The sequence below is a fragment of the Pseudophryne corroboree genome, chromosome 1 (genome assembly GCF_028390025.1).
Source record: "Pseudophryne corroboree isolate aPseCor3 chromosome 1, aPseCor3.hap2, whole genome shotgun sequence".
NCBI classification, from domain to species: Eukaryota; Metazoa; Chordata; class Amphibia; order Anura; family Myobatrachidae; genus Pseudophryne; species Pseudophryne corroboree.
This window is the reverse complement of record NC_086444.1, coordinates 997,718,924-997,731,002: the sequence shown is the minus strand read 5'-3', so window position 1 is coordinate 997,731,002 and position 12,079 is coordinate 997,718,924. Positions and strand designations below refer to the sequence as shown.

General features: G+C 45.0%; 1 protein-coding gene across 3 annotated transcripts in view; it reads right to left on the bottom strand.

The window, feature by feature from the left end:
- The window catches only part of PALLD (palladin, cytoskeletal associated protein), a 759,036-nt gene that overhangs the window by 216,168 nt on the left and 530,789 nt on the right, over nt 1-12,079 (bottom strand). Inside the window, exon 1 of one of the 3 annotated variants that reach the window (XM_063920615.1) lies at nt 1,242-1,492. The exons of 1 other annotated variant lie outside the window; for it this stretch is intronic. The gene's annotated coding sequence lies outside the window, so the exon portion shown is untranslated. Of the gene's footprint in view, nt 1-1,241; nt 1,493-12,079 lie in introns of those variants that run through there. One more of the 3 variants, XM_063920616.1, reaches the window with a different exon arrangement.

Sequence of the window (12,079 nt, the reverse complement as noted above, 5' to 3'; positions counted from 1 at the left end):
AATAGAATATCAGACAAATCTATAAATATATCTTAAACAGGGAGAACATACCAAAGGAAGGCAACTGGTTTGTGTTAATAAAGCAATATGGAGTAATGTCAGGTGGTCTAAATTACTGTCCCATTATCTCACAAGCTTAATGCAAAAGTCATGCATGAACCATCATTCTTGTCAGGAATAGAGCAATTATGACGCTTGAAACAAATATGATTAAAGCCAATCAAAAATATGTCACCTGTAATCAATAACGCTATCCCCTAAAACACCTAGGCAGTAACTTTTATACCACTTAAAGACAAGCTTAGATGTTAAGCCCCCAGTCCGCTATGCCTTCTCAGCAAACGCTGGTCTCTTTCCAAAGCCAGCCCTTCATCTCTACTTTCCAAGTTTCTGTAAACACATCATTAGAAGGTCAGTCTTTTTCATTTTCCTTCCCAGCGTTCCTTAAAAATACATTCCTTCTGCCAGGAAACTGCAGTATTTTTGTCTGCGAAACTTGATTTTAAAGAAATGTTCATAGCCACAGTGTGAGCATGCACAGCTCTGGGATGTCTTCCCTTCCCTATGCGAGCCAGAGAATTTGCCTTAATACATAATACTTCATGTATAATATTTTAAAAAGCATACGAATGCATAGTAAGCAGTTGTGAGAGAAAACCCAGTCCGGAGCCTCTTACAAGTAGCCTCTCTCATATGTCTCTGTTATTACAATTGGGGGTAATGGAATTGTCAGTCTGTGTCTAGTTATGCTGCCTGGTTCATTTTAGGACTGTGTCACATTACACAGAATGAAACGCAAAAAAAAGCAGAATAAACTACTCCTTAAAGTATATTTCCTATATTATTCTACAACTTCTATCAATTTCTTGGCAAAAAACTCCTGACAGCATACACACTGTAGATAGATAGATAGATAGATAGATAGATAGATAGATAGATAGATAGATAGATAGATAGATAGATAGGATAGTGCTTGCTATTTAAATAAAGAAGTGGTGGCAGGTGCTGAGTGGATGGTATAAGTTACATCTGAGCAGCTCACACATACTGTATACGGTACATATACTGTAGATACACAGAGTACACAAGTGCCACAAGAGGGATGTGTCTGACAGAGTTGTGGAATACTGATCACTTATATTTGTGTAAAAATACTGCTACAAATCCTAAGACAATGTCAGCAATGTATTCCTAGTAGTAACAAGGCGAGGAGAGAGCTCCCTGCAGCCGCAGCATCCTACCTTCCTCCGCACGGGCTGGCGGCAGCAGTGGTACCTGTAGTAGCAGTAGTAGTGACAGTGAGCGGCTTCCCGGATGCCGGGAGTCACAGTGACGTGTGGCCGGGACGCAGCGCTGTGTCAGAGAGAGGCACCGGCGTCATGACTCAGTGATTAGTCCGCATATAATAACCCGGCGCCGGCTTCTCCCGCTGCTGCTGTCCAGCTGCTGCTCTGTCACAATAAGAGTCCTCCCCCTGTGTGCATCATCCCTGCTGCCGCCAGTGACTGTGTATCAGGAAGGGGCGGGAGCTGCGGGCACATTCACATTACCTGCTGCTGCCGCTGCCCTCGCGCTAATGACCGTACTGGCACAGTCCCCAGCAGCTGAGCACAGGGCATTGCAGCGCTCCCTCTGTGCACTGCCTGTGTGTCAGCTTCTTTTAATAAATACTGGAGAGCAGCGGCTGATCCTGCAGCACACAGCCGACCAATATAGCCGGTTGCTGCTGGGACATACTACAGGAGTACACAGCTGTTACCCACGTCACTGCACAGTATATATACAGGGGTGACCAGCAGCCTAGGAGTACCTACAGTTATCCACATCAATAGGACAGATTTGACTTTGTACAGTGTGTGGGTGATAAAATGATTACTTGTTGATGTGTTCATCAGCAGTCGTTGCTCATTAGTGTTTGTGGCATGAATGAATACACAACTGCCCATAAGAGCTTACAATCTATGGGCCTGATCCAGAGATGAAAGCTAATGCAATTGCAAGTGTGATTTTCTCGGCTTTGAACTGCTGATATTCGCGTGTGAAGTCGCCGGCCAGAAATGAAAATAGACACCCATCGGAGCTGTCGCAACTCATTTACAACTGTGTACACATTTGCAGCATACACGCAAGAACAAGAAACATTGGGTAGCCCTAAGGCTGTGTAGACTGGTGGACCCAGTAGTGGCGATGCAGGCGCCATGATTTTGTGCATAAGAGCACGCAGCTGATGACAGATACACACCTTGAAAATGGCCATGACACACCTGCGTCTTTGCTGCCATTACCTCCCCCAAACAAAAACTTCCTGTCAATCACGATGCAAATAAATACTCATTGCGAGCAGGATTGCAGTGACAGCTTGACGCATGCACAATGCTATTGTGGCACATGCGCAGCCTGCCGTAAAAATCGCTCATTTGTCTGGAACATTAGCATTGCATCCATCTCTGAATCAGGCCCTATGTCTCTGATATGCATTGTGCTTTTTATTTAACATAATCATGGTCTATCCATGCCTATCTGGGGCAAACACAAGATTTCCTACATATATGTGCTTCCAATGAAAACACATCAGTTAACATTATGGGGTTGATCCAATTATCTTGTACTCCACGAGTAAATGTTACTGTCTGCTGCACATACAATAGCTACAGACTTGCTCATTTCTGTTTGCAGCCCCAGAGAATCCTGAGTGAGATTGGGCCACAAAGCGTGTGAAATGAGGCACCACTGTAGCTTTTCCACAAACTTGCAATACCAACTGAACTTCACTCGCGGCTCACTGAATTGATCCCTGGGTTAAAGGCAGTGTGGGAGACAGGGCACGTGGAGTTGGCCAACAACAATGGACCTCACTGCTGCAACAAGCTGAGGATGCACAAGACAATGCGTTAAACAGCTGGGGGTATAAGATTGACACGGTCAGGCAAGCAGGAATCCATTGGGCATGACTGGGGATGAGGAGAGGAACCTGGCAAAAAAAGTGATAAAAAAACCCTAATATATACAACCATCAGCTATAACATTAAAAACACCTGCTTAATATTGTGTAGGTCCACCTTGTAAGAAACAGCTCTGACTCGTTTGGGTGGTATGTGCCAAAATAACATCCACATGAAGTCCAGGAACTATGGTTTCCCAGCAGAATATTGCCCAGAACACCACACTGCCTCCGCCGGCTTGCCTTCTTTCCATAGTGCATCCTGGTGCAATCTCTTCCGCAGGTCAATGACGAACATGTGATGTAGAAAGAAAACGTGATTTATCAGACCAGGTCAACTTTTTCCATTGCTCCATGGCCAAGTTCTCATGCTCATGTGTCCATTGTAGGAGCTTTTTGTGATTGACAGTGGGCTGGCATAGGCACTCTGACCAGTCTGCGGCTATACAGCTCCATACGCAGTAAGCTGCGATGCACTTTGTGTTCTGACACTTTTCTATCATAGCCAGCATTAACATTTTTCAGCAATTTGTGATTAAACAGCTCTCTTGTGGGATCAGACCAGACGGGTTAGCCTTCACTCCCGAAGCACATCAATGAGCCCTGGGCGTCCATGACCATGTCACCGGATGTTCTTTCTTAGACCATTTTTCGTAGGTACTGCACACCAGAAAAACATCACAAGAGTGTGATATATGCAAGACTCTTTGTCCAGCATACTACAACGCACTTTGGGGATAATTCAGACCTGATCATTGCTGTGTGTTTTCGTAACAGCAGGCGATCAGATCTGAACTGCGTATGCACCGCAATGCGCCGGCTCGTCCGTCGACTGCACAGGGCATTGGTGCCTAGCGACGGGATGGTGCGTTTGTTCGGGAAGAGGCCGTTTGTGGGTGGCAACCTACCGTTTTACAGGAGTGTCCGGGAAAACGCAGACGGGCTCATCGTTTGGAGGGAGGGTGTCTGAAGTCAGCTCCGGCTCGATCACCAGTACTCCATCGAACTGGAATAGTAAGTCCTGGGCTGAGCAGAGACTGCACAAACTGATGTTTGTGCAGCTCTGCTAGAAAAGCGATCACACACCTACACAACACTTTTCCCCTCCCCTTGTAGGCGGCAACTACCTGATCGCAGTACCCTAGCGATCAGGTCTGAATTACCCCCTTTGTACTCTCAGCAGCATTTTGTTGCTAACCACACTGGCTCTGTGTAATGTACTTGCTAGTGGGCAAATGCAGGGCGAGAGATGACACAATTTTTACTATAAAGGCCCTGGCAATTTCATTAGAGAAGGGAAGAAGCCCTACTCTCATGGGAGTCCGGGAGAGTTACCCAAAATGTAGGTGTTACCCAACCAGGAACATATTGGCCGTAATGGCTGATATTTTGAGGACACAGAAATCAATGAGTTTTTTTGTCAATACAGAGTTGTAAGCAGAGGCGGATTGGCCATAGGGTCCACAGGGAAGAGTCCCGGTGGGCCGACGCACCCGTGGGGCCTGTTTTGTTTGAGGACATGTGGTCCTATTTATAGACATAATGAATAAGATGCCAAACAATTTGCATATATGAAAATGACTTTGCCACTTAGCCTGTGATTGCAGATGATCTAGTGCAGGGGTGGGCAATTATTTCAGCTGAGGGGCCACTTGACATTTCCTGTCAGTATCCGAGGGCCACATACAAAATAGCAGCTCGCCCCACGTGCCAAAAATATAGAGACGTGGCTTCATGTGGAAGGGGTGTGGGCAAAAAATAATACAGATTCATATTAGGCTGCACAATAGTCTCCATTATTCAAATTGCGCCACTTACACACATTACACCAGGTAGAGCCCCTTTTACACACATTACGGCAGGTAGAGAGTCTTTTTACACATTAACATTCTATTTAGGATAATTATTGTGCAGCAAGCAAATTATCCAGTGTCTTATGGCCCATGGGGAAAGGTGTGACACTTGACAGAACACGGTGGGGGTGACACAGTGACAGAACACGGTGGGGGTGACACGGTGACAGAACACGGTGGGGGTGACGCGGTGACAGAACACGGTGGGGGTGACAGAACACGGGGGTGTGACACAGTGACAGAACACGGTGGGGGTGACAGAACATGGGGGGGTGACACGGTGACAGAACACGGGGAGGGGGGGTGACAGTGACAGACCACGGGTGTGTGACACGGTGACAGAACACGGTGGGGGTGACACGGTGACAGAACACGGGGAGGGGGGGTGACAGTGACAGAACACGGGTGTGTGACACAGTGACAGGAAACGGTGGGGGTGACAAAGTGACAGAACACGGGGAGGGGGGGTGACAGTGACAGAACACGGGGGGTGTGACACAGTGACAGAACACAGTGGGGGTGACAGTGACAGAACACCGATGTGTGACACGGTGACAGAACACGGGGGGTGTGACACAGTGAAAGAACACGGGGAGGGGGGGTGACAGAACACGGTGGGAGTGACAGTGACAGAACATGGGGGGGGTGACATGGTGACAGAACATGGTGGGGTTGACAGCGACAGAACACGGGGAGGTGACACAGTGACAGAACACGGGGGGTGTGACACAGTGACAGAACACGGGGAGGTGACACAGTGACAGAACACGGGGGTGTGACACAGTGACAGAACACGGGGAGGTGACACAGTGACAGAACACGGGGGGGTGACACAGTGACAGAACACGGAGGGGTGTGACATAGTGACAGAAACGGGGGGGGTGACACAGTGACAGAACACGGGGGGTGTGACACGGAGGTGACACAGTGACAGAACACGGGGAGGTGACACAGTGACAGAACACGGGGGTGTGACATAGTGACAGAACACGGGGAGTGTGACATAGTGACAGAACACGGGGGGTGACAGAACACGGGCTGGTGACACAGTGACAGAACACGGGGGGGGGGGTGACAGTGACAGAACATGGGGGTGACATGGTGACAGAACACGGGAGGGGTTGGTACAGCGAGAGCTAAAGATCTCTCCCCCAAACCTAAAAACAGTCTGACGCCACTGCCAGCACACACAAATATGTGCCCACTATCACACACACACACACACACACACACACACACACACACACACACACACACACACACACACACACACACACACACACACAATTTCTTTCACTTTTCCCATTAACTTACTGATCTGGCTGGCAGTGGCAGGAAGGATGGATCTGTAGCAGTCTGGCTCTTGTCCCGTGTAGCTCCGCCCCCTGAGGGCCAGTGTAGCCCCGCCCCCTCATTGGCGCGTAGCCCCGCCCCCTTCTTGGCTGAACACAGCTGTTGTCACTGGGGACTCTGGAGGAGGCTGCTACAACGCAGCAGCAGGAGCAGCAGGGGAGAGAGGCGCCGCTGGCAGCTTGGAGGTACTGCAGCTCAGAGAAATGACAAGCAGCTCAGCCGGTCGGGCCGCTTGTCATTGCTCGCTGGTGGGAGGCAGTGGGCCGGGCAGGATCGGTTTGCGGGCCGCATCCGGCCCGCGGGCCGTATTTTGCCCACCCCTAATCTAGTGTATGCTCTTTCTGCCTGCTTGGCTGACATATAAGATTGAGTGAATAGTGATTGGGATATGGTTGGTGTAATAAGCAAGAAAATATATATTTCTAAATGCTGTCTAGGAGCATCACAGCCTGGGTTGACAGTCATTAGGTCGACCACTATTAGTCGACATGCATTAGGTCGACATGGTCTATAGGTCGACATGTACTAAGTCAACACGAAAAAAAAGGTCGACATGAGTTTTTCACATTTTTGTTTTCATTTTTTTAACTATTTCATACTTTACGATCCATGTGGACTACGATTGGGAGTAATAACTTTGCCTGAAGCATAAAGAGCGAAGCGAGCCATGTGAGGGGACACGGTGCACTAATTGGGGTTCCCGGTCACTTTACGAAGAAAACAACGCAAAGAAAAAGAAAAAATCCCCATGTCGACCATGTTCATATCGACCTAATGACTGTGTCGACCTATTTCAGGTGTCAACCTAGTCACTGTCGACCAATAGTGGTTGACCAAGTGAGTGTCATCCTAAGTGTGGTCGACCCTATGATCCACACCCGCATGGTCACTCGCCTACCTCCCTATCTATGCCACTGGATGTGGTTAGAAAGAGTTTACAAGCCTCACCCTATACTTTCAATAGAATGATTTTTGCACCTGTTAGGCACATTTTTATCAGTGTAGTAAAAACATTTAAATGTTTGGTAGGAGACATATTTAAGATACAGCCTCAGTGTCCCCACATTTTTATGAACGGCTAACCTAAGCAATATTTTAAGATAAAGAAAGAGTTGAACTAAAAAGTTTGGGTTGACCCTAAATATCTGTAGCTCAGACTTGTTATTGACTCTTTTTGCTGTGCCCCTTTCCTTCCAGAGGGTATGGGACTCAGGGTCGAGGTCGACAGTGACTAGGTCGACACGGCCATTAGGTCGAAATGAACAAGGGCGACATGGAAAAAGGTTGACATGAGTTTTTAATGTTTTTTGGTGTAGTTTTCTTCGAGCAAGGTGCCTCGCTCCGCTACCGCTGCACTTGGCACAGGTTACCGGTCCCAATTGTAGTCCACGTGGATCGTAAAGTATAAAAAGTTACCAAAATGAAGAGAGAAAAATTTGAAAAACGTCATGTCAACCGTTTTCCACGTCGGCCGTGTTCATGTCGACCTAATGGCAGTGTCGACCTATTTCCTGTGTCGACTCACTCAAACTCTGTCAATAGTTGTCAACCTAATGTGTGTCGACATAGACAGTGTCGACCTAGAGTCCGGATACCCCTTCCAGACTCCTAATCCTGATAAAAAATTCAGTGGCAGTGTTTCTTGGATTGCAAAAGCATAACAATTGAGAACTCCTGGGTAAACTGAAAGACCCCACATGGTTGTAAGCTCTCACGAGTAGGGCCCTCTTCCCTCATGTGCTTATCCTTTTCTTACTTTAATAATCCTCAACTGCCAAAAAATCACGCAGTTTTTTGGCCACCTGGAACTTATCTCTGTCATTTACTGGTGTAGTTATGCTTAGTTACCCTGTACTTGTCCTATATGGTCTTCAACTGTAAGTCACTGTTTTCCTGTTTTGATTATGTGCATATGTACTCTGTAATTGGGCGCTGCGGAACCCTTGTGGCGCCATATAAATAAAGGATAATAATAATAATAATAATGGTAGCATACTTTGAGCTACATAAATTCTTAATATTATTGTTTAGTCACATATCGATTTAATATTACACAGCACTTTCTGTAGAATATTGTAGAATATTGAATCATTTACATTAGTTTCTACCCCAGTCCACACACTACACACACTTGTCTATTTTGTCAGAAGCCAATTACCTACCATTGCATGCACCATTGGTCTGAGGGTGAAACCTTGATCTCTCCCAGAGACCCTGAAATCCACCATTAGGGTGAAGTATTCATAATGAAACAGTTTGTACATATCTTATAAGGTACTGAAACATTATACACCCAGATTATATTCCTGGTACATAAATGGAATAAAAATAGCACAGCATTAGTGCTTGTATGTCAATGAGAAGGAGTCACATCATTTTAGGCAGTAAGTCCCCCTTTCCCATGACACAAAGGTTCATGTGAAACTGTAGTATAGGAGATTACTTGTTCTATATCATTAGAATAGAATTTGTCATCATTTGTGAATAGTAATAGGGTTCTCCTACTCAGAGATAAAACTATGAAAAATCCAGAGTGAAGTTCCCATTATAGCAGGTTAAGAAGTTTAGTGAATTCAGTGTATGTGTGGGTAGATAAAAGTATGCGTGGGACTGCTCTATTAGGACTGCTGTACAGAATAACACCTCGAGGAAAGATATCACATTTAATCTCATTTTAACTTTATGTTTCTATCAAGGCTCAGTTTACAAAAGTTAAGTGCGATCTTGAAGTGTATAATAAACTGAAGCTACCAGTAGGCAAATAAGTAGCTTTTGATCTAATGTACTATAGATTAAATATATTAAGTAAATGTTACAACAGATGTTAACAAATAGAAAAGGTGCTCAACTTTATGAATGAATAATATGGTTAAATCAACTCAACTTGATCCCTTCATGAGTCCACATACTGTACTTCACTGGCGTTATTGTCCAACCTGTATAACATTTTCTTTCTTCAGTGCAGGCTTTGATTTATCATCATTTCTAAGATCATATACATATAGGTTTGCATTTATCAGATCGATCGTATATCCTTTAATAAATTGGAGGTAGGTTGGTGCTGTAAAATCCAAACCAAATCCCCCACTGCAGCAATTTCCAATTTAACCTCATAGAGGTTTTCTTCTTCCCTGACCCCAAAATTTGCAATCAGGTAATTCCACTGATCAGACACGTACATTTGATTATGACTTCTATTAATAACAACAGGCTACATTTATTTTAAAGAAGAAAGGCAATTAACATATTGATACATTCTGTTAATGAATTTGCCATTACCACCCTGGAAAGTATTTGCACAGCTAATCCCCTACAACTGAGGCACTGTAGGAAGAAATATGTCCCTTGTGCTACAGCACATTGTTCATGAAGGTGATCTTTTGTGTTTCCATTATGCATTATACATTCTAGCCTCAGCACAACTGAACTCCGGTAAATATATCACATAAATATAGTATTTATAGTATTATATTGAGAAAGGGAGAGAACATTTGGTTCACTTACTCTATACAGGTTCAAAGCATAATCATGGCAAAGTCAGAGACCAGTATATAATATACTCATTGGAAAACTGTTACTATTGTATTTCCATATTTTGCCATATGAAACCGTTTCACCAAAGAGAGGGGATGCAGTCAATTTACCTTCAATCAAAATACCCACGGTCAAAATACCGACAACCATTGACTGATGGTCAAAATACTGACATTTAAAATGCAGGCAGGTCACAAAATCGACATAAGTTTTTCATGATGTTTTCATTGAAACCGACTTTTTTTATACTTTACCATCCCAGTGGACACGGAGGGGAAATACAATAGTGTGCCGAGTGCAGCATGGCGAGCGCAGCGAGCCATGCGAGGGGACGCGGTACACTTATACAGTGTCCATGTTGTCCTATGTCGACATACACACCAAATGGATTTTTTATTATGTGTCGACTTTTCGACCGGTCGACATTCTAAATGAGTGTGTCGACATTTTGACCATGCCGGTATTTTGACCATCGGTCAATTGTTGTCGGGATTTTGATTGTAGGTAAATCATACTGATCCCAAAGAGAGAAGGGCCTAGTTATCAAGCCAATTTTTCAGACAATTATGCAGAAACAGCACTTTCTGCATCATTTCATATATTCACCCTACAGGTCGGGTCTCCATATCAGGAGATCCCCAAAAAAAAAATGAAAATTCTGGCCCTGTAGTGACCTGACGTCATGACGTCACTCGTGTCAGGGACTAATGACAGCTGGTGGGGGAATGGCTTTGCTGCCCTTCCTGGACCTACTGCTGACCAAACTCAGCACCGCTTGACCAGCTGACCACCCCACTGGAACGATCACTGACACACCTGACCCACCGCCAAACACGGTACACCAGCCACCGACAAGCCACCAACAGGTATTCCAAAATCTGGAATAATCACATATCCGGAATGCTCCTGGTCCCGAGCATTCTGGATATGGGAGACTCAACCTGTAAATACTAATAGCCTCATGCAAGAGACTGCACAGAAATCTGCTGCAAAAATCTCATTAGCACTGCAGATCTCAGTCCCAATTATTATCAATGCGGACTACAGTCTGACTCTTATGTACCAAACTCGGAAAAGCTAAGCTTTACAGAGTTTGATCACAATGGTTTATGCCATCCGCAGATCAACAGGAAAAGATAAGCGCATTTATCAATGTAGCATCCTATATCCACCAAGGATGCACTGCACTCTCCCTGAAAGTTATAACGATTTCCATGTGACTACATTATCTATACACTTCTTATTGATCCAAATAATTATAACAATGGCTTAATCTTGCCAGATATAGAGCAACCTTGCAAGATTATCATTCACTGGCCACACACTCTATAGCATCCTGCTAGTGAGGTCAAAAGACTTCTGCACGTGCAGACCGACAATGGTGATCCTCTGACTACATTTGTGCCATGACCAATAATATGTGTTTTGATTTGGAGAGGACTATTATCTGGATTATTTACAGTCCACACACACTTACCAGCACCGATATAACAGTGTGTTGTCACCCTTGGGCTTACGTTACGGGGATTCCTGTCACCAAAGTGCATGTTAGCTTTATCAGTGAGTAATCAATAAAGAGATAACAAGTCACTTTCAGATTGCTGAGTGTTGTCATTTAAGTGTACTATGGAAATATGCTGGCATACTACCATGCTGTAACACAGTTTAAAATTCCCCAGTGAAGTCATGCTGTGTCCTATTCTCTTCTAGATAACAACACATATCAAAACGACAAAGTACAAGTGGAAAAGTTAGGGATCAACCATTTATATTTAACAATGTTTCCGTTGATCCAAGAAGAGATTGCTTCCTGGTCCGAGATGTACTCAAAGCACATACAGTGGAGGTCTTAAAAGCTTAGATATGGTTTTTAAATATCCTGACATCATTTGTTTCAGCGGGATCAGTCATCCACATTTAGCCATCACTCAGCAATGACTTCACTTGCTGCTGGTCTGTGATATAGTCTCACAATTAGCTTTTTTTAGCAGGTCATAGTCATGCACTGGAAAAGAAAGGCGCGGTTTACTTTACTACCATGATTTAAAAAGGTTGATTGATGAAAGGTTAGATAACCAAAAAAAAATGTCCAGAAACAATGAATATAGGGCTTAATTCAGCATGAGTTGTAGTTTTGCGAGACATTGCAAATCTACACCTCATGTCTCTAGCATGCGGGTGTCCCCCCAGCACAGGGCAAGGCTGCCCCGCATGCCAGATGCCCACCCCTTAAAATACAGCATTGTGCTCGCATCTTAAGGGTTGCCCCCTGCCTACACAGCATAGATGCGAAGACAGTCGCCAGGCAGCCATGTTTCGAGTCGCAGCAGCTCACCCCACAAGTGGTCCGGACATGCCTCTGTTGTCTGGGCCACGCCCCCAAAATGGCACAACGACA